The following is a 22,787-nucleotide window of genomic DNA, read 5'->3' on the forward strand; positions in this document are numbered from 1 at the left end:
AAGAGGCCTAAGAAGTTACATACTCCTTATTCCAATGTACTGGAAGAACCTCCACTGGTAAATGATATTGCCAAGGGTCAGGTTCCTATTAAGATCTAGTTTAAACCAAACTCAAATAACTGATGGGTTTTATCCTAAAATGAAGCTGGTTTTCTCCTTACCTTCTGCCAGAATCAGTTTGGGTCCTAGTCTGAGTTTAATTATATGCAAAAAAAAGGCTTCCTTCAATTCTCTTGGAAGTGCTTTTGATTATTCTCCTAGTGCATCTGATTGCATTTTCCCAGTTGAATCTCATTGTATGTCTTGCTCATATTTCTATTACTCTGTGTTACTTTGCATAATTTCTTTGTCCTTATTGGTGTTTGCAACAACTCCCAAATTAGTATCAACTGCAAATTTCATTAACATACTGTTTACTCCCTCTTTTAGTTCTTTAATGAAAATGCTGGATGCGATTAAGTCAGAAACCAAACCCTTGGACACCTACCAAAAAAAATCTCATTGGAGCCTCTCTACCTGGGTATATACAGTATTACCTTTTTTTGCTATTTATTTACTAATTTGTAGGTAGATGTAGTCATGTTGAGTAATCAAGCAAATAAACATTTACTATGGGCCAGTAACATTTCTGGGTGCAGAAATACAAAGGCAAAAATGAAATAGCTCCTGTCTACAAGGAACTTACAGTCTATTTGGGTGAAACAACATCTCAGATACATAAAACACATAGGAGTTAATTTTGAGAGCAAGGGAAAGGCATTGGCAGTTAGGAGAATTAGGAAAGGTATCATGTAGGAGGTGGCATTTGAGCTGTGCTTGTTAGATAACTAGAGATTCAAAGAAGAGTAGATGAAGTGGAAATGGACTCATTTTCTATTCAGAAGGGACAACCTGAGAAAATGTACAGAAATGGTCCAATCCATCTTTCTATGTGAGGAACAGTAAGTAGACCAATTTGGCTGGACCACAGAATGTGTGAAGGAGAGTAGCTCATTCATAGGTCTGACAGGGCAGACTCAGATAGCTTAGGAAGGGCTTTCAAAATTAAACAGAGAAGTTAGTTTGATTAAAAATTAAAATACATTTTTGAAAGAAAAGTAATAAATGTATGCTTTGCTACAAGAAAGATAGTCAGATTTTTTTTAGCTACTTACGGGATTTGGTAACCAGAATAATAAAAACTCTCTCATTTCATTAAGATTTGTTTTAAATTGATAAGTATTTATTTTTTTTCACTCTGACCTGATCCTTCTTCCAATATGTAGAGAGTGAGGGGCAGCTAGGTGGTGGGGTGAATAGGTGGATAGAGAGTTGGTCCAGGAGTCAGGAGGATCTGAGTCCAAATCCATCCTCAGATACTTAATAATTGCCTAACTGTGTGACCTTGGGCAAGTCATTTAACCCCACTGCCTTAAATAAATATTCTTTTAAAAAAGAGAATGAATTGACAGCAATAATTTCTGAGAGCCTCCTTGCCCATTTCCAGACCCACAGTCAGAGTTTCTGCTCTTTTTCCTCATTTCACTCATAAATAACTTCCTGCAGGAAAATTTACTTAACCATATTTTGCCCATTTTTCCAATTTGTAATTGTTTGTTTCAATAATCTTATTTTTCTACCAACTAAAGTCCTTCCTGTATCTTTTCTATTACCCCTTCTTAGACTGCCATCTCATATAGCAAAAGATATTTTTAAAAAGATAAAATAGAGTAAGAAGAGAAGAAAATCAGCAAAAGCAATCAACAGATGGAAAAATCTGAAAATATGTCATATTCCCCACATGAGCCTGAGTTCTCTATTCTTCTTTCTCTATAATAGCTCAGGAGTTTTCACATATAAAAAATACAGAAATGATTTTTCCTTAATATTTTTTTGAGCAAGGGGGGCGACTAGGTGGCGCAGTGGATAGAATACTGGCCCTGGAGTCAGGAGGATCTGAGTTCAAATCTGAACTCAGACACTTAATAATTACCTAGCTGTGTGGCCTTGGGCAAGCCACTTAACCCCATTGCCTTGCAAAAAAAAATTTCTTTTGAGCGGTTTGGATCCACACCAACAGACATGCTGAAGTACACAAATGCATGAAAAAACCTATTACACACACTTATGAATACTGATCTTTCAGGAAAGGTCTGTTCTTATTTGTTTCTTTGTTTTTGATGTTTGCAAGGCAATGGGATTAAGTGACTTGCCCAAGATCACACAGCTAGGTAATAAATGTCTGAGGCTGGATTTGAATTCAGATCCTCCTGACTCCAGGGCTGGTGTTCTATCCACTGTAACCTATCTGCCCCCATTGTCTGTACTTATAATGAATTACATACTATTCCATTCTAAGACATTTCACAAACTTCTTATAAATTAACTACTTCTTTTGCTTTAATCTCTTGAGGGGGAATAGAGACAGTGTTAAATAAATTCCATCCATCCTATCTGAGTACTTCATTATTTGCAGTCACCAGAGCATCTATTTATTTACATTTGATTTCACTTTTTTTAATTTTCTTTCCTCACTTCTTTCCTCTCCCCACTGAAAAAAGAAATAAAAAGAACCTTTATACCAAATATACATATACCAAATATATAAATTTCATATTGGGTATATGTTTAAAATATGTTTAAATCTATAACAGTTATAGATTCATAGAGTTACCTGTAAATGGGGGGGGTAAATAACAGATTACTCTTCTGGAATTGTGGAGATTATTTTGTTGATCAGAATTATTAAGTATTTTAATATTGTTTTGTCTTTACAATATTGTAATATAAATTGTTCTTCTGATTCTGCCTTACTTAACATTGCATCAGTTCATACAAGTTTTCCCAAGTTCTTCTAAAACTATTCTTTTAATTTCCCTCTGGCTCAAAATTCAGGGACATGCAGTGAGGGTGCAGCAGGTGAGGCAGAGCTGAATGTCACCACTGATTGTGCAGGGTTGAGCATAGCTGAGAAGTTTGACTCAGCTCTGCCTCATCTGCTGCCCCCTAACAGCATATACCTCTTTAGTATTCCAGCACATTTCATTTACCACAGTTTGTTCAATCATCATTCCTTAACAGAAGGACATTTCAGTTCTATGCCATTTCTTTTCTTTTTTGTTTTGTTTTGTTTTTGTTTAAGTTTTTTTTGCAAGGCAAATGGGGTTAAGTGGCTTGCCCAGGGCCACACAGCTAGGTAATTATTAAGTGTCTGAGACCAGATTTGAACCCAGGTACTCCTGACTCCAGGGCCAGTGCTTTATCCACTGCACCACCTAGCTGCCCCTGTTCTATGCCATTTCTAAAAGAGCTGTTAAAATATTTTTGCACATATGAATCCTCCCCCCCTTTTTTATTGTCATTGGGGTCTAGACCTAGTCTAGATATCTCTGGATTAAAAGGGTAGGCATTGTATAATAACTTTGAGGTCATGGTTCCAAGTTGCTTTGCAGAACAACTCAGTCAATTCAGAACTCCATTAAAAGTATATTAATTTACTTATTTTTCTGTGACCCCTTTAGCATTTACATTCAGTTGTTTTTCACACAAGACTGACTCTTCATGACCCCACTTAGGTCTTTTTTTTGTATAAAGATACTGGGTTGGTGTGCCATTTCCCCCTCTGACTTATTTTACAGTCAAGGAACTGAGGTAAGCAAGTTTAAGTGACTTGACCCTGGGCAAGTCTTATAGCTAGTAAGTTTCTGAGGAATTTGAGCTTAAAAAAATAAGCATTCCTGGGTCCAGTCTCTATCTACTGCACCACCTAGCTGCCCAGTATTTATAATTTTCCATTTCTGTCAACTTTGCAGATCTGATATTAGAATTACAGTTAAATATTTCTAATTTGAAACATTTTTTTTAAATTATGGCTATTGTTAGCCTGGATTTCTTCTTTTGAAACTTCCTGTTCATAAGCCTCATATTCTAATTAATTTGAATAAGTTCTCTACAAATCTTGGAAATGAAGCCATTATAAGAGAAACTTGTTATAAAGATTTTTTTTCAGCACTGGGATATTTAAAAAGGTCACGAGGTATGGTGAAAACAGCTGTGTATTCTACAGTAGATTCTAGTTCTAATGCCTTCACTTAATGGTCAATCTGACCTTGAGCAAATTACTTAACATTTGAGACTCAGTTTCTTCATTTTATAAATGTGAGGGAAAAAAAAAACAAACTTGTTCCCATCCTCTCACTACCTTGAAAATTATTGTGAGAATCAAATGATATAATAATATAGAAAAGTGCTGTTACAACTCCATTATATAATATAGGATTAATATTAGTATAACTTTTGAAGAAACTTACCTTCTTTTCTAATCCTCCTCTCTCAATTCCAATTTCTTTTCCTCCATTCTACCCTCCCCATTCCTTCCCTTTTACACCCTTCTTTCCTTTCCTCCTCTGTTCTCTCCTCTTTGTTTGCTTCCTTTATGCCATTCCTTGTCTCTTTCCTTCCTTCTTTTCTTTCTTTCTGAAGGCCTTATTTTAAAGTGAATTTTCCATTGAGCACAAAATTTAAAATGAATTTGAAGTTCCAGTTTCTGGGACTTTCAGAAATTAGCTCGTGGCCTAGAAAATGCCCAAGACACTGTAAGGTTGTCACATTCCATTTCCTCCAATAGGGCTTGAAAGGGGAGGATAAGGTTAAGAATAACATTTGGAAAACAAGGGGCAGGCTATAGAGGAGATAATTATGGAATGGCAAACAGAGAATTTTTCCTTAAAAATATATTGATATATAAATTGGTGAGCAAAGCTGACAAGCAGCGCTTGAGAAAGGAGTAATTGCATCTTTAATAATATTAAACCTGACACCTGCCTAGGTCGATAACATGCAGCCCTGACACTACTTAGCTAACAATTAGGACACATGAAAAGGATGGAAATTAAAAAAAAGTAAATTGAATCTGCATTTTAAAGAACATGAAAAAAATAAAAAAGAACTGTTAATTGTCTAACACTTTGTTAATTCAATCAGGCATGCAATTTAAAAATAGCTTTGCCTTTTACTGAAAGAGAAATTAATTACAATTTTTTACTGAATCTAATGCAGGGGAAAAAATTTAGGACATCCATGACTTTCTGAGAAAGGCTTCTTAGAAACATGCAACGCCAAACCTCATGTTTAATTGGTGCCAGGAGCACAGCTAAAAGGGTTCTGGCCTCTATTGGAAAAAAGAACATAAAGCAGTGTAGTTGTGGTTGTTATCACACAATGATAAACTGCTTCAAGGTACTACTTGGAAGGGGATTTCTGCTGAATGGAAAATACTATATTATGTAAAATGTGTAAATGTCAGGACCCAGCCCCAACCCATTCCTACAATCTTAGAATCTCTCTCTCTCTCTCTCTCTCTCTCTCTCTCTCTCTCTCTCTCTCTCTCTCTCTCTCTCCCTCTTCCCCCTCCATCTCTAATCCCTTCATTTTTCTTGCTTTCCCATAGATTTTACACACCTGGAGTTACACACAGGCACCAATCATTACCACTATTTTTCCCACACTTTCCGCCTTCATCTCCTGACCATCCTTTTTTCTTTTGTTTAATCGTTGAGGAAAAGTTGTTGCTTAATAAAAGAAAGGAGCTAAAAGAAGGCTTCAAGGTCATTTGGATGCTCTTTCCATGTAGCTTGTTCTAGCAGAAAATAAGAGGTTTGCAAGAATGTTCTTTGCATGGGATTCTGTAATACATTTATCCTTCTAGCTGCTTTTGTAGGGTCCTAAGGTTCCAGGATTTGGAAGTAGTATACATCAGTGAAAGATGCATTGGACTAAACTCTACCATTATTCTCAGCTCTAGCTTTAACTCAACTACCATTAACTCAACTTGGAGCAAGTCTCCTTCTGTTTGTTCTGTTTGTACCTCAATCATAGATGCCCTTTCTTTATTATATGAAGGGGTTGGAGTAGCTAATCCCTAAGGTCTTTTCTAGTTTTAAATCATATGAAAAGGATATTTAGTTGAGTTCAAAGTCTTGACTTGATTTATGGCAAGATAGCATACATGCGAATTATTATCACTAGGCAGCCCCTCACTCTGATGAAGGGGCTAGACATGTATATGGCAAGAGTGGTTTGTGAGAGGTTTGGTAAAGAACACCTTCACTATCCAGCACCCTGATTTTTATCTCTGCAATCGCACTCAGGTTTCTTCAGGGAAACAAACCTGCTCCTCAGGGTAGCAACAGCAAATTATTTTTTTCTCAGCTTTGTGCTTTCCTTGGAAGAAAGCAAAGCATTATCTGATCATCTGCTCCTAACAAAGTCATAACACACCCAAAAGAAGCACAGTGCAAAAAAAAAAATCACATGAGCAGGCCTGTGTTTTCAAGGAGGTTCAGAATCATAGAACATTAGTAAACAGGAGGGAGTTGGAAGAGACTCAATGATCAGAAATCTCCTTTATAATATCCTTGGCTATCCCTCAATAAAGTCCATTCCAATGTTAGCACTAAATTATTTGGCATTTTTCATTATATCTAATTTTGATTTTTTTTTCTCAGCAACCTCTACTTTATGGTTCCTTGTTCTTCCTTCTGGTGTCAAATAGAAACAAATCAAATCCCTCTTCCAACTGTGACAGACCTTCAAATATTTGAAGATGACCCTCATGTACCCTCTTGGTCCTTTGATCTTTAGGCTGCATATGCCTGACTCCTTCCAATGATTTTAGAATCATGTATTTAAAGCTAGAAGGAACCCCAGAAGCTAGTAAATCTAACCACTCATTTTACAGGCAAGGAAACTGAGTCTGAGAGAGACTGAGTGATTTGCCCAGAGTGGCAGTGAATAGTTTTTGAGGAAGAATTGAAAAATCAACTCTTCTGGATTCCAGATCTTGCGCTTCTGCCATATATTCAGCAATGCGCCTCATATGAATATAAACAGTTGTGTAGTCTCTTTCTTCTGGAAGCTCTGATTCAACAATTGCAAAAGCTATCTAATGTAATCAATCAATAAGCATTTATTGAGTACTTACTCATGTATCATGGGCTACTATATGTTAAGGTTGGGAAAATAACACACTTTCTGTTCTTAAGTTCAATTTTAAGGTATGTACCAAGTAAATGAAGGAATATGATTTTAGAACTAGAAGAGACATAGGAAACCATTGAACCCATCCCATTTTCAATTTTACAGATAAGGAAACTGAGTCTCAAGTTAAACGACTTACCTACACTCATACAACTAATGTCTGAAGTAAAATTTGAATTCAGGTTCTTTTGACTCCAGTGCCCTATGCATTCTGTCATACTGTTTTTGGATGTGAGGAGGGAGAAGTGGGTCAATGAGAGCCCATTGTCCGTGAAGGCTTCCTGATATACACACATATACATACACACATATGTATATATTACATTTATAATATTTATATACATATGAGAGAGCACTAATTTTTATTTAAAAAAATCTCAACTGGGCTGATCTCTTCTGAAAACTTGTATTAATCCTGGATTATGTAATTGACCTTGTAGCTCAGCACAAGCTTGTGAGGAAGGAGGTAAAGTAGTAGATTTGTTAATTGTGCCTCTGCTGGGGGTACCAGCAGAGGTCCGGGCCAGGTCATCTTTGGTCAGAAGTTATGATCAATTCTGAAACAGCTAGCTGCTGACCTAATAGAAATAATGGTTTGGCTGTCTCCATGTTCAAAGATAGCACTGAGTGGTGGTTATATACAGCAACCAGAAACTGGGTTATGGATTGCATGGTTCTATTTCACTTGTTCCAGAAGGTTTGCCTTGGTATCCTGTTTAATGGGGATGGATAAAGGACCAATTTCCACTCCATATATTCTCCAGTTTGGAGAAATAAAGGGCAGCTTATAAGTATAGGTACGAGACCCAGCTCTTCCAATAACTGGCTATCTGACTTATAATGTCTTTTCCTTCCCTGAGCCCTCAGATCTAAGAGATGAGGTGGGTAGAACTATGACTAAAAGTGCCATTTACTTCTAAGACCTTTGATCTCATGATACTTCTAGCTTTAATGTTGCCATTCCTCACAGTCAAGATTCTGTAGGAACCCCTTTCCCAAATGGGGGACATACAAGTTCTAACCATTAGGGAAGTATGAAGAAGTTAAACAGAATCTCTCCTTGGAGTGATCTAAAAGGCCTGTCTTGTAGTTGAACATAGGTATACAGTATGACTCATGACCCCATTGTCTTGTCAGGTACCAATATGGAGTGTTCAAAATTACTAAATTGAGCCCTTAGGACTCAATTCAATAAAATATATTTGGGGCTTCTGCTCTGCTGAAACCATAAGACTATGGAAATTTTGAAAGATTGATTTGATTTTTTTATTGCTTTTTAGCCCAGTATATTGGACAGACATATTTTTAATTGAATCTGTCTCCTAACATTATTTGAGGGTGAAGACATCAATTTCAGATTTAACTTTAAAATATGCATTTTGTTTAACATGGTTGGGCATTTCTATTTTGCTTCTCGAAGTCTAGATCTCTGTGTTAGAGTGATGGTATTACGCTCAGCTTGGGGGCCTTCCCTTCCAACATGTTCACATCACTCACTGGTTGGATCATTCGGTGGCTATTGGGTTGTGTTGCCCAGGGAAGGTTTTTAATGAGAGTTTGGCAAGGCTGAGTAGAAAGTATTTCACCACCAACATGCACTGAAGGGTGAGAACCAGGAAGGATAAATATAGACAGTGGGCAGGAGGCTGAGAAAAAAACAGGACAGAAAAAAAGTGGGATGGAGAGAAGGGAGAATAGATATGGAAAGAGAAAAGCTGGGATTCAAAGAGAGTGAGCTATCTAGTCAGTCAACACATTAAGTGACTATTATGTGATAAGTACTGAACTAAGTATTGGAGATAAAAAAGAAAGCAAAAAGATAATACCTGATCTCAAGGAACTTACCATATACTGGGGGACTTCAATACCAACAAGATAAATGGAGATAGTCCACAGAGGGAAATCAGTAACAGGGGTTCTGGAAAAGGTTCCTTGTAAAACAGTAGTATTTTAGCTGTTACTTGAAGAAGCAAGGGAAGCCAAGTAGCATAGATGAGGAGAAAGTATGTATTCCAGATATGGAAGATAGTGAAAATGTCTAGAGGCAGGAGTTCAAGTGTCTTGTGAGAAGAGCATTAAGGAGGTTAGTGTCACTGGATTGCAGAGTATCTGGAAAGAGAGTATAAAGTGTAAGAAGCCTGAAAAAAATCAAATCCATCCATCCATCCATCCATCCATCCATCCATCCATCCATCCATCCATCCATCCATCCATCCATACATCCATCCATACATCCATCCATCTATATCTATCTATCTATCTATCTATCTATCTATCTATCTATCTATCTATCTATCTATCTGCAGCTGGGTGGAATAGTGGATAAGAGTGCCAGGTCTGGAGTCAGAAAAATCTGAATTAAAAACTGAACTTAGGCATTTACCAGTTGTATGACTTTGTACAAGTCATTTAACCTTTGCCTCCATTTCAAAATCTTTAAAATGAGGTTAATTAATGATGGACTGTTTTGATGCTCAAATAGGATAACTGAGAAAACTCTTAGCCAGTGCCTATTACATAGTCAATACTATGCACATGCTTAGTCCTTCCCTAAGTCTCATCCATACCCCTACATTTAAGTATTTACTTCTTTTGAAATTCTGTAGCATGGTTTATTTTCCATTTTAAAAAATTTTCATTTTGTTGGTAATTTTGTTGCTGTGTTTTAATTTCTGAACTCTATTCCCCTCTCCTTCCCTCCTTACTCTACACTAGAGAAGATCATGATTTGACATGTATTTCTAGTTATCATTTCTTTCTCTGGATGTCAATAGCATCTTCCATCATAGGTCTTTTAGAGTTGATTTGAACACTTATAGTATTCAGAATAACATGATTATTCATAATTATTTTTTGAACAATATTATTTTTACTGTGTACAACATTATTTTGGTTCTACTCACTTCAATTTTCATTATTTCATACAAGCCTTTCCATGGTTTTCAAAATCAACTAGTTCATATTTCTCATATCACAGTAATATTCCATCACAATTATATACCACAACTTGTTTAGCCATTCCCCAGTTGAAGGACTTTGTCAATTTATATGTCTTTGACACCAGAAAGGGAGCTGCTATAAATATTTTAAAACATAGAGATTCTTTTCCTTTTTTCTTGATCACCTATCCCCTGATCCCCAAAAGGCATACACAATTTAATAACTCTTTGGGCATAATCCCAGATTTCTCTAAAAAATGGTTCATGAGTTCCACCAATAATATGTTAGTTTCCTAATTTTTCCACATCCCCATCCATTTGTCATATCCCCCTTCTATTATTTTAATCAATCTGATAGGTGTTCAGTATCTCAATTTCTCTAATCAATAATGATTTAGAATATTTTTCATATTTTCTATATAGTTTGATTTCTTCATACCTTTTGACCATTTGTCAATTAGGGAATGATTTATTCTTATAAATTTGACAAAATTTTCTATATATTTTAGATCTGACTTTTTTGATGAGAAACTGTCTAATAATCCCCCTTACCCCACCTCCCATTTTCTGTTTTCCTTCTAATCTTGGCTATATTTGTTTGTTTTATTTGTACAAAATCTTTTTTAATGTAATAAATTGTCCAGTTTACATATCAGAATATTATCTCTTTCTTGTTTATTCATAAATTCTTCTCATCTTTAAGTCTGATGGGTAAATTTCCATGTCCTTCTAGTTTTCTTATGATCTCTCCCTTTATATTAGATCAAGTACTTGTATTCATTTTGAATTTATCTTGTTAAATGGTATAAGGTATTGGTCTATATCTAGTTTCTGTTATACTGCTTTCCAGTTTTCCTAATTTTTTAAACCAAATACTATATTATTATCTCAAAATGCTAAATCTTTACATTTGCCAAACACAAGGTTACTATAATTATTTAATATTATGTATTATATGTCTAATCCATCTTTCTGTTTCTTAGCCAGCACCATATAGTTTTGATAATTTCTGCCTTATGATATAGTTTAAAGTCTGGCACTGCTAAACGTACTTCCTTTACATTTTTTTCCCAATAATTCCTTTTCATATTCTTGACTTTATTTTCAAATGAATTCTATTATTTTTTTTCCTAACTCAAAATAATTTTTTTGGTAATTTAATTGGGATGGCATTGAACAAGTAGATAAATTTAGGTAGAATTGCCATTTTTATTATTTTGGCTCTGCCTACCCAAGAACAATTAATATTTCTCCAATTATTTAAATCTGACTTTATATAAAATGTTTTATAATTATGTTCATGTAATTCCTAGGTTTGTTTTGGCGAGGTGAATCAAAGGTATTTTATATTGTCTATGTTATTTGAAATGAAGTGTCTCTTGTTATCTCTTCTTGCAGGGTTTGTTGGTGAAATATAGGAATGTTGATGATAAATGTGTGATGATTTCCACATCATGTTCAAAAAAGATAGTCGTATTACCTCATTGATAATTTCCTTAAATTTCTTTAATTGTTAGTGCTATGATTTCTAATTGAATATCAAATAATTCTGGTAATAATGGGCATTATCTGATCTTATTGGGAAGGCCTCTAACTTGATCACCATTGCAAATAATGCTTGCTGATGGTTTTAGGTAGATACTTCTTATCATTTTAAGGAAAAAATTATACTTAATGCTTTCATAATTTTGATAGAAATAACTGTTGGATTTTGTTAAAAAGCCTTTTCTGAATCTGTTGATATAATTGCATTTTTTTGTTTTTACCATTGATATCTCCAATTATGTTAATTGTTTTCCTTTTGCTAAACTACCTCTGCATATAAATTCCACTTGGTCATCATGTCTAATCTTTGTAATTTGTTATAATCCTCTAACTAGTATTTTATTTAAAATTTTCACATTGTGAAAGAGTAGATCAATATATTTGGCATGCAACTAAAAAGCTAGAAAACGAACAAATTGAAAATCTCCAATTAAACATCACTTTGGAAATATTGAAAAGGATCAAATGAGAGATGAATAAATTTGAAAATAAGAAAACTAATGAACTAATAAATAAAAGTAAGATCTGGCTTTATGAGAAAAAAACAATAAAAATAGATAAATCTTTGATTGATTTGATCTTATAAAAAAGGAAAAAAACCAAATTGCCATTTCAAAAATGAAAAGGGTGATTTCACTACCAATGGAGAGGAAATTAGAGCAATAATTAAGAATTACTTTACCCAATTGTATGCCAATAAAAATGACAATTTTAGTGAAATGGATGAAATTTTCAAAAAATATAAATTTTCCAGGTTACCAGAAGAGGGAATAAAATACATAAAGAATTTTTTTGCATCCACATTCATTAAATGAAATTGGTCTATACTTTTCTTTGTTTTTGATCTTCCTGGTTTAGGTATCAACAACATATTTGTTTCATAAAAAGAATTTGTTAGGTCTCCTTTTCCAATATGCCAAATAATTTATTTCATATCAAAATTAGTTCATCTTTAATTGTTTGGTAGAGAATTCACTTGTAAATCCATCTGGTCCTGATGAATTTTTTCCTTAGTAAACTCATTTATCTGTTCATTTCTTTTTCTGAAATAGGTTTATTTAAATATTCTATTTCCTCTTCTGTTAATCTAGGAAGTTTATATATTTTTTGTAAATATTTTTCTACTTCACTTAAATTGTTAAAATTATTGACATATAACTGGGCAAAATAATTCCTACTAATTCCTTTAATCTTCATTAGTAATGCATTCAACCTTTTCTTTTTTGATACTATAATTTGATTTTCTTCTCTCTTTTTTCACATTAACCAATGGTTTATCTATTTTTTTCACAATACCTACTTCTAGCTTTATTTATGATTTCAATGATTTTCTTACATTCAATTTTTAGTTTTCCCAATTTGGTGTTTAATTGGGGATTTTAAATTTGTTCCTTTTTTAATTTTTTAGATTGCATTCACTGATATGTTCTTTCTGTCATGGGTATTTAAATAAATACATTTTCTGCTGATTGCTGTTTTTGCTACATCTCAAAAGCTTTGATACCTTGTTACATCATTATCATTCTCTTTAATAAATTTGTTTATTGTTTCTATGACTTGTTCTTTAATCCAGTCATTCTTTAAGATTAGGTTATTTAGTCTCCAATTTATTTTTAATGTTTTCCATGATCCCTTATTAAATATAGTTTTATTGCTTTATAATCTAAAAAGGATACACTTACTATTTCTACTTTTCTGCATTTAACTATAAAGTTTTCATGTACTAATATATGATCAGTTTTTGTAAAGGCAATATGTGCCATTATTCTCATTCAATTCTCTCCAGGTATCTAGTTTGTCTAAGATTCTAATCATTTCCTTAACTACCTTTTTTTTGGTTAGAATTACCTAGTTCTGATTGGGGAAGACTGAAGTTCTCCACTATTACTTTACATTTTAAAGGAAAAACAGTGATTTAACATAATTAAAAAATAGCTAATGCTTTATGTCAGAAATCTAGAAAGGCTTTGCTTATGGGTCTGGTAAAAGGCTGCATGTCTGTCACTGGAGGATCAAATTACCTAAGTTTGGAAGCATTCATCCTGTGGAATAATGATTCTGTCTATATTTCTCTCTGTCTTTCCCCCTCTCTTGTGCTTTAGCAACTCTTAAAGACTATCTAACAAGTTCTAGAGGAATTGTGATTTTTTTTTTGATGCAGAGATTGGTCAGTCATTGTTATACAGTATCAAGGATCCTTTTAACATTGTAGTAAATTTTATATATTTAATTTAAATGGTTTATTTATTTATTTACCCACTTCCCTTCCATTGTTTATCTTCCCCTCTTGTTCCTTGCCTTCTCTGGTGCTATCTTTCCTTCTCTCCTCTCCTTGGTTTTGCTTTTCTCAACCAGAATGGAAGAGTAGAACCCTAATTATAGATTATATAGAAACTTTGCCCTGACTCATTTCTAATGTCAGCACATTGGTTCCTCCATAAACAATGTGGCATGCCCCCCTCCCCGCCTAGAAATTCATTGTATTAATGCTAAACAGTGCATATTTCTGGTTGTCATAGCTCACTACAGGTAAGAACTACTTAGCCTGATCTCTTTCTCCTTACTTAAGTCTCTTCAGGAACTATGGAAGTTCTTCAAGATGATGATATAGTGAGGGAGCAACCCTAGCAAAGCACTTCCAAAGAGAGGGGGGAAGCATAATCCAAAATGGGTGAAAGTGTTGGGAAATGGAACTATACCATGCACCTGTATATCACTTTTTACTGTGCAAGTCACTTTCAATTAAATTTAACAAGCATCTATGAAGCATCCTTTAGGTGCAAAGTGAGAAACAGCTTGGTTTGGTGAATAGTTTTGGAGTTGAAGTTAAAACACCTGGAGGGGAACTCTGGGAAGATGATGGAGAAGGCAGAAAATTTCAATCTCTCTCCAGATTTCCTCTACTAACGAGTCAAAAACACCTTAGGGTGAAAAATAGAGTGGCAAAAACATTCAGTAAATTGCCAGATTAGTTCCCTGAAAAAGCAAGAGGAAAAAACCTAGGGGCAGCCTGGCTTGGAGGTTGTCTCCACCTGTAGCACAGGAATTTTTACTTCCTGGACTGTGTGGGGAGTCAGGTGTCAGAACCTGGGAAGAGAGGGAGCCTCTACTGATAAGGGACACTAAACCCAGTTCTGCAGGTGACACATGGTCCTGGAGAAGAAGGAACTAGCATTACAAAACCTGAGTGTAGAAGAAGTGGCCCACCCTTACAGGAGAACTAAGTTCTTGTTGTTGGTTCCAGGCCACAGGGAGAACTGAAGGTTATATCCACTGGAGGGTTCTCAGAGAGTAAGATTATTTCTAGCACAATGTGTAATCAATCCTCCCTTCCAAACCATAACTGAGGCTCCTCAGCACAATTCAGTTCTGTAAAGGTCTCACACTACTTCTGCACTCACTGGGCTTGTGTTCTTTCTTGTCCATGACAAAACTCCTGAGGTCAGAGGCACCATCCTCCACCTTGCAGGATTAAAGATGACTATAATAGCAAGCTACTACTTTTTTTTAGATGAGCAGTCTATGGAGAAAGACAATAGACACTTACTATGGAAAAAGAGAATATTGGGGTTCATCTGAAGGAGGATGATGCTGAAGCAAAAACAGTCTCTCTTACTCCAAAGAGAGTAGCATTAAATGGCTACCTGCTCAAAAAGAATTCATAGAGGAACTCAGAAAAGACTTTAAAAATTAAATAAGCAAGAGTGAGGGAAAAACTAAAGATGAACATAAAAACAGTACAAGAAAAACAAGAAAATTATAAAAAGAAAGTAAACCAACAAGGACATCCAGAATCTTAAAAGGAAGAAACTTAGTCTTTGAAAATCAAAACTGAGCAAGAAAGGATACCAATGAAGTTATAAGAGATAAAGAAATAATAACACAAAATAAAAAGAATAGAAAATAGGAGAGAAACTGAAATACCTAATAAGAAAAACAATAGATTTAAAGAACAGATCAGGAAAAAAGCTATAAGAATATCCAGACTACCTGAAACCTACACTCAAAAAATATCTTGATGCAATAATACAATAAATAATTAAAGAAAACTGTACTGAAGTGTTAGACCAAGAAGGGAAAGTAGAAATAGAAAAAATCCACTGACCATCATCTAAAAAGGATCCTTAGTAGAAAACTGACAGGAATATCATAACTAAATTCCAAAACCTCCAGGTTAAGTAGAAAATATTAAGAACAACAAGGAAAAAATTCACATACAATAGAACCATAATTAGAACTCCATAAGACCTAGTACTACCTTCTTTAAAAGATGGCAGGTTTTTGGAACTCAACATACCAAAGAGCAAAATAACTGAGGTTCTGGTAAAAAATATACCCAGCAAAATTAAGCATAATATTAAATGAAAAAAGGACATTCATGAGTGGCTTTGGAGTCAGGAGGACCTGAGTTTAAATTCAGCCTCAGATACTTAATAATTACCTAGCTGCGTGACCTTTGGCAAGTCACTTAACCCCATTGCCTTAAATAAAATTTAAAAAAATTAAAAAAAGAAGAAAGGATATTCAGTGAATTGCCAGACTTTGAGGATTTTGTTGCAAAAAGACCTGAACTTAATAGAAAATTTGACATGCAAGAACCAAAAGAAATATATAATTAACATCAAAGACTAATTATAAGGGATTCAATATAGATAAATTGATTACTATCTATATTTGAAAATGTAAACCATATGTCCAAGATTGTTATTAGTAATTGTGTAGTTAAAAGGAAATATGGAGGTAGAGCTAAGGAGGATAGAAATTTTAAAATTAAAATGATCTAGGAAAGATTAAAATAAAATGATTATCATTTTATAAAAATAAGTGTGAGAAGAAGAATTGATATAGATGAATTAGATGGGGAAGAGAGCTGTTAGTTCTGGAAATCTACTCTCATCAGGAATGGGTTAAAGAGGGAAAATATATGCATACATAATATACATACATACATATATATATATATGTATACATATCCATAAAAACATTCAGAAAGAAATTTAGAAAGAAATAAGAGGAGGTGATGGGGAGGATAATGAATTAGAGGGAAGGGAATAGGACAAGAAGGTATATAGAATGGTGTATAAATTACTGGGGAATATAGAAGGGTGTGTGATGATGTTTTGACCTTTGTTCAAGAAAAAGACTATGACCTGAGGGGTGGTGATGTCATGACAAGAAAGTGAATTGGATTTTAATGAGGGGGGTGTTATGCTAAGCCCTTACTTTCTCTTCCAGAGTCATCTGGGTACAGTGACTATCTAGTCACTACAGTGACTATAAATTAGGTTGACTGGAGTTGGTCCTAGATGTGAGGCAATCAGGTTAAGTGACTTGCCCAACCTCTAAGTATCAAGTGTCAGGCTAGATTCGGGGGAGGGGGAATAAACAAAGCACAGCAGAGAACAGAAGAAAACCTATAAAGGAAGCAAAGAAAAGATGAATAATTTTGAACACAATGTGTAATATTTATTATATAGGGTCTCTTGAAGTTGAAATTTGTTTTACTTTATGAATCCTCACATGTTTTACTGTGAAAATGATATATTTTTTTAATTTTATAGAATAAAAATGGGTTTAAAAATTTTAAAAACAAGGTTGGAAAAAACCCCCAAACCTGGTTTTTAAATCATGCTTCAAATACTATTTTTGTGGCCATGGACAGTTACCTTTCTGAGTGTCTGATAACTCTAAATTTAAGCTTTAACTCAGCAGGAATTTTCACACAGATGATATTTGTGCCTGGTTCTCCATAAGCCCCTGGAGATACAAAGACAAAACAATGGCCTCTGCCTTTTAAGGACAGAGCTTATGTTATCGTAAGTGGATGTGGCATTTAGATATATAAACAAGATCATTTGAGGAAGGGAGAGCACTAGCAACTAGCTGGGGTCGAGAAATGCTTCCTGTAGGAGGTGTCATCTGAATGAATTCTAAGAAAAGTTGAAGCATGAGTACATTCTAGACATATAAGATAGCCCGAACAAAGGGGAAGAGATGAGAGATGAATACCAAATTTGGGGAAAAAGCAAGTAAGGTAGTTTTTTTCTAGAACATATGATGGAGTGTGGAGTGGAATAATGTGCAATGAATAAAAAGTGAAAAGAGCTTAAAAGTGAAGAGCTTTATTTTTATTTTCTTTCTTTTTTTAAATTTATTTTCATCAATTTCTACATGTATATTTCCAAGTTACAAAGTTTTGCTCCACCCTCCCTTCCCATCCCCCTCCCCTCATTTGGGAATGGTCAGGTTAGCATTTTATATACATATTTTGTTATAAACATATCTACAAATTAGTAGTTTTTGACTTGAGGAATTAGGATTAAGGGAAAGAGATACATAAGAGATAATTTTTATTAAGTGTTCATCAGATTCAGTAAGGGTGTTTTTTCTGTATGTTTTGTTTTGTTTTTCTTCCTCTGGTAGGGGATAATATAATCTATCAAAATGGTTGTTTTAGCTCTCTGGACTGCAGAGAGGGGTTGTTTCCATCAAGATTGTTCATCTCATAATGTTGATGTGTAAATTGTTCTCTTGGCTCTACTCCCTTCGCTTGGCATCAGATCCCATAAGTCATTCCATGCTTCTCTAGAGACTGACCATTTATTGTTTCTTATAGAACAATAATATTCCATAGTATTCATGTACCATAACTTGTTTATCCATTTCCCAATTGATGGACATCCCCTCAATTTCCAATTCTTTGCCACTACAAAAAGGGGCTACTATGAATATTTTGGAACTTGTAGGACTTTTTCCATTTTTTATGATTTCTTCTGGATAGTCCTAGAATGGGAATTGCTGGGTCAAAGGGTATGAACAGTTTTATTGCTTTTTGGGCATAGTTTCATATTGCTCTCCAGAAAGGTTGGATCCATTCACAACTCCACCAAGCAATGAATCAATATCTCGATCCTCCCACAACCTTTCCAGCATTGATCATCTTACCCTTTTCTCATCTGGGCTAATCAAATAGGTGTAAGATGATACCTCATTGTTGTTTTAATTTGAATTACTCTAATCAATGGTGATTTGGAGCATTTTTTCATATGCTTATATATAACTTTAATTTTTTCATTTGAAAACTGTCTGTTCATATCCTTTGACCATGTATCAATTGGGGGAATGATTTGTGACCTTATAAATTTGAGGCAATTCTCTATATATTTTAGAAATAAGATATTTATCAGAACTCCTAGTTATGAAGATTGTTTCACATATTTCCACTTTTCTTCTAATTTTGGCACCATTAATTTTACTAGTGCAAAACTTTTTAAATTTAATATAGTCAAAATCATTCATTTTGCAGTTTATAAGGTGCTCTAATTCTTGTTTGGTCATAAATGTATTCCTTTTCCATTGATCAGATAGAATTTTTTTTTTGTCTATTAATTTATCCATGGTATCACTCTTTATGTCTAAATCCTGTACCCATTTCAACCTTATTTTGGTATAGGGTGTGAGATGTAGAACTATGCCTTGTTTTTTGCCATACTACTTTCCAATTTTCCCAACAATTTTTGTCAAATAGTGAGTTCTTATCCCAGAGGCTGATGCCTTTGTGTTTGTCAAATAGTAGATTGCTGTAGTCATTTACATTTTTTTCCATCAGTTTCCTTGCTATTCTTGCCCTTTTGTTACTTCAGATGAATTTTGTAACTATTTATCCTAGCTCAGCAAAGTATTTATTTGGTAGTTTGATTGGTATGGCACTGAATAAGTAATTTAATTTTGGTAGAATTCTCATTTTTAGGGGGTGGCTAGGTTGCGCAGTGGATAGAGCATGAGCCCTGGAGTCAGGAGTACTTGAGTTCAATTATGGCCTCAGGCATTTAATAATTACCTAGCTGTATGGCCTTGGGCAAACAAACCACTTAGCCCCATTGCCTTGCAAAAAAAAAAAGAATTGTCATTTTTATTGTATTAGCTTGACCTAACTATGAGCATTTGACATTTTTTCCAATTATTTAGAACTGATTTTATTTGGGTGAGGACAGCTTTATAATTATGTCCATACAATTTCTAGGTTTGTCTTGGGAAGTAGAAGCTCAAGTATTTAATGTTATCTACCATTATTTTAAAGGGAATTTCTCTTTATATCTCTTGTTCTTGGGCTTTGTTGTTCATATATAGAAATGCTGATTATTTATGTGGGTTTATTTTATATCCTGCTACTTTGCTGAATTTGTTAATTGTTTCAAGGAATTTTTTTTTGTAAGGCAAATAGAGTTAAGTGGCTTGCCCAAGGCCACACAGCTAGGTAATTATTAAGTGTCTGAGGCTGGATTTGAACCCAGGTACTCCTGACTCCAGGGCCGGTACTTTATCCACTGTGCCACCTAGACCCCTCAAGGAGTTTTTAAAATTAATTTCTTGGATTCTCTAGGTATACCATCATATCATATGCAAAGAATGAAAGCTTTGCTTCCTCATTGCCTATTCTTATTCCTTCAATTTCTTTTTCTTCTCTTATTGCTACTGCTAGCATTTCTAATATTATATTGAATAGTAATGGTGATAGTGGAATTCTTGTTTCACCCCTGAATTTACTGGAAATGCTCTGAGTTTATTCCCATTAAATATAATATTTGTTGATGGTTTTAGATAAATACTATCTACTACTATACTTTCTAGTGTTTTTTAATAGGAATGGATGTTGTATTTTATCAAAGGCTTTTTCAGCAGCCAGTGAGATAATCAGATGGTTTCTCTTGGTTTTACTGTTGTTGATTTGTTTCATTATGTTGAGTGTTTTTCTAATGTTGAACCAACCCTGCCTGCCTGGTAAAAATCCAACCTGATCATGGTGTATTATCCTGGTAATAACTTGCTGTAGTCTCATTGCTAAAAATTTTATTTAAGATTTTTGCATCAATATTCATTAGAACTGGTATATAATTTTCTTTGTATGTTTTGGTTCTTCCTGGTTTAGGTATCAGCACCATGTTGGTGTCAAAAAAAGGAGTTTGGTAGAACTCCTTCCTCTCTAATTTTTTAAATAATTTATGTAGAATAGGAATTAATTGTTCCTCAAATGCTTGGTAGAATTCACTTGTAAATCCATCTGGAAGTAGAGACTTTCTCTTAGGGAGTTTATTGATGGTTTCCTTCAATTTCTTGTTCTAAAATGGGGTGATTTAAGTAATTTATTTCCTCTTCTGTTAATCTGGTTAATTTGTATTTTTGTAAATATTCATCCATTTCACTCAAGTTGTCCAATTATTAACATACAGTTTGGCAAAGTAGCTCCTAATTATCTCTTTAATTTCCTCCTCATAGGTCATTAGTTCATCCTTTTCATTTTTGATATTGGTTATTTGGTTATCTCCTCTCTTTTTTAAAATCAGATTAACCAAAGGTTTGTCTATTTTATTGGTTTTTTCATAAAACCAACTCTTAGATTTATTTATGAGACCAGTGGGGTTCTTTTTGCTTTCTATTTTATTAATCTCTCCCTTGATTTTTAGAATTTCTAATCTAGTATTTAATTGGGTATGTTTAATTTGTTCTTTTTCTTAGCCTTTTTAGTTGCATACCCAATTCATTGATATCCTCTTTCTCTATTTTATTCATATAGGCAGTTAGAGATATAAAGTTTTTCCTTAAAACTGCCTTGGCTGCATCCCATAAATTTTGGTATGATGTCTCATTATTATAATTTTCTTGGATATATTGATTATTTCTATTATTTGCTGTTTGATCCACCCATTATTTAAGATAAAGTTATTTAACTTCCAATTAGTTCTTGATTTATCTTTCCCTGACCCTTTATTAAATGTAATTTTTCATTTCATAATGATCTGAGAGGTGTGTATTTATTATTTTTGCCTTTCTGCATTTGATTTTAAGCTTGTTGTTCCCTAGTACATGGTCAATTTTGGTGAAGGTACCATGTATTGCTGAGAAAAAGGTATATTCTTTTCTATCCCCATTAAGTTTTCTCCAGAAGTCTATTATATCTAAGTTTTCTTTTTTTTAAAATTTCTTTTATTAAAGATATTATTTGAGTTTTACAATTTTCCCCACAATCTTACTTCCCTCCCCCCACCCTCCACAGAAAGCAATGTCAGGCTTTACTTTGTTTCCATGTTGTACATTGATCCAAATTCAGTGTGATGAGAGAGAAATCATATCCTTAAGGAAGAGACAAAAAGTCTAAGAGATAACAAGATCAGACAATAAGATATCTGTTTTTTTCTAAATTAAAGGAAATAGTCCTTGAACTTTGTTCAAACTCCACAGCTCTTTATCTGGATACAGATGGCACTCTCCTTTACAGACAGCCCAAAATTGTTCCCGATTGTTGCACTGATGGAATGTGTGAGTCCTTCAAATTTGAACATCACCCCCATGTTGCTGTTAGGGTATACAGTGTTTTTCTGGTTCTGTTCATCTCACTCAGCATCAGCTCATGCAAATCCCTCCAGGCTTCCTTGAAATCCCATCCCTCCTGGTTTCTAATAGAGCAATAGTGTTCCATGGCATACATATACCATAGTTTGCTAAGCCATTCCCTAATTGAAGGACATTTACTTGATTTCCAATTCTTTGCCACCATAAACAGGGCTGCTATAAATATTTTTGTACAAGTGATGTTTTTACCCTTTTTCATCATCTCCTCAGGGTATAGACCCAGTAGTGGTATTACTGAGTCAAAGGGTATGCTCATTTTTTGTTGCCATTTGGGTGTAGTTCCAAATTTCTCTCCAGAAAGGTTGGATGAGTTCACAGCTCCACCAACAGTGTAATAGTGTCCCAGATTTCCCACAACCCTTCCTAACAATGATCATTATCCTTCCTGGTCATACTGGCCAATCTGAGAGGTGTGAGGTGGTACCTCAGAGAAGCTTTAATTTGCATTTCTCTAATAATTAATGATTTAGAGCATTTTTTCATATGGCTATGAATTGCTTTGATTTCCTCATCTGTAAATTGCCTTTGCATATCCTTTGACCATTTATCAATTGGGGAATGGGTTTTTGTTTTAAAAATATGACTCAGTTCTCTGTATATTTTAGAAATGAGTCCTTTGTCAGAATCATTAGTTGTAAAGATTGTTTCCCAATTTACTACATTTCTTTTGATCTTGGTTACAGTGCAAAAGCTTTTCAATTTAATATAATTAAAATTATCTAGTTGGTTTTTGGTAATGTTCTCCAACTCTTCCTTAGTCATAAACCACTTCCCTTTCCATAGATCTGACAGGTAAACTAGTCCTTGATCTTCTCATTTGCTTATAGTATTGTTTTTTTATGTCTAAATCTTGTAACCATTTGGATCTTATCTTGG

The 22,787-nt window shown here is 34.2% G+C and overlaps 1 long non-coding RNA gene across 4 annotated transcripts in view; it reads left to right on the forward strand.

Moving 5' to 3' along the window:
• Positions 1 to 22,787, forward strand: part of LOC141516194 (uncharacterized) — a 113,406-nt gene that overhangs the window by 20,812 nt on the left and 69,807 nt on the right. Inside the window, exon 2 of one of the 4 annotated variants that reach the window (XR_012476630.1) lies at positions 430 to 520. The exons of the other annotated variants lie outside the window; for them this stretch is intronic. This is a non-coding gene — a long non-coding RNA (uncharacterized LOC141516194). The remainder of the gene's footprint in view (positions 1 to 429; positions 521 to 22,787) is intronic. 4 annotated transcript variants of the gene reach the window in all.

Source organism: Macrotis lagotis, chromosome 1 (assembly GCF_037893015.1).
Source record: "Macrotis lagotis isolate mMagLag1 chromosome 1, bilby.v1.9.chrom.fasta, whole genome shotgun sequence".
NCBI lineage: Eukaryota > Metazoa > Chordata > Mammalia > Peramelemorphia > Peramelidae > Macrotis > Macrotis lagotis.